Consider the following 1,420-nt stretch of genomic DNA (forward strand, 5'->3'; position numbering starts at 1 on the left):
AGAAAAGGATTTTGCATAGAAAGCATGGCAAAAACATGGCAAAGGAATGAATGAATGAAAAAGTTAATTTTTGGACATGTTATTCTCCATATTTCTCCAAACAACTCACGATATCTTGTTCCGTCGAACCAAACAATCATAGCAACAAATTAAAAAAACATTAAAAGAAAAACATTAAAAAAAGAAAAAAATAAGGAATTATAAACAAAAGGTCAAGAGCAATGTGTTTGGTTAGCAGACATGTCCAAAAAAGGAGTAGAGGGAAGCTAAGCGGCAAAGGAAGATTATGTACTTTCAAACTTGAAGCCTGGCAACTTCAAGAGGACGTAATCAGAGCAGCATAACTGGACCACATACCACTTTAACATAATGTTTAGAGCTCAATGGTTCGAGGAGTGATCGCTCCCAAACACTGGAATAACACAATTCATTGTGTAGAATCATGGAGAATGTGTACTCGCATTCAATATTAAACATGTCTCTACTTTTACTTGAGTAGAATTCTGACTGTAGGAAGTAACATATCTTATGTTATGTTATCTTATCTACTTTTACTTAAGTAAACAAGCTGTTTTCTTTGTCCACCGCTGGTTCTGATTTCATGGTGAGGGGGACAATGTCTTCTTTGTACTTTTACTACATTTATCAATAAAGGATGAATAAGAATATCTTATCGTATCCACTGGTTCTGATTGATTTGTATTGTGTGTAGTGGTGTAATTTTATATGTGTGTGTGTGTGTGCGTGTGTGTGTGAGAGAGAGAGAGTGCAGAGAGAGAGAGAGAGAGTGAGAGAGAGTGAGAGGGAGAGAGAGAAAGAGAGGGGGAGAGAGAGAAAGAGAAAGAGAGAGTGAGAAGGAGAGAGAGAAAGAGAGGGAGAGAGTGGTCGAAGGACACACTGCTTGTTTCAAATGAAAGAGGAAGAGTAAGTAGATGCAGGGAGGACAATGAGAGAGTACTGGAGGGAGTTTGTAATTCCAGTAGCTTGACCATCCTCTCCTGACCTGGCTCTCTGTTCCTCTCTGAGAGAATCCCACCAGATCAGACTGGTGACTTCAACTCAGGGGGGTTCAACAATCTGGCTCTGATTTGGGTCAAACATGTGGCAGTAATCACTAATGCGCTATATTGAGCGTTGAGAAAACGCACACACACACTTACAGTACACAAGAATACATGCTCTCTTTCTCTCTCTCTCTCTCTCTCTCTCTCTCTCTCTCTCTCTCTCTCTCTCTCTCTCTCTCTCTCTCTCTCTCTCTCTCTCTCTCTCTCTCTCTCTCTCTCTCTCTCTCTATCTCCCTCTCACACACACACACACACATTGTGTTCAGACAGACCTTCTTATCCAGTGCAACCAAAACCAAGGGCTCAAATTCTTGTATCTCCATAACACTGGATGGCAAATCAAAGGGACCTGCAGT

Source organism: Notolepis coatsorum (assembly GCF_963971535.1).
Source record: "Notolepis coatsorum genome assembly, chromosome: 11".
In the NCBI taxonomy this organism is placed as follows: domain Eukaryota; kingdom Metazoa; phylum Chordata; class Actinopteri; order Aulopiformes; family Paralepididae; genus Notolepis; species Notolepis coatsorum.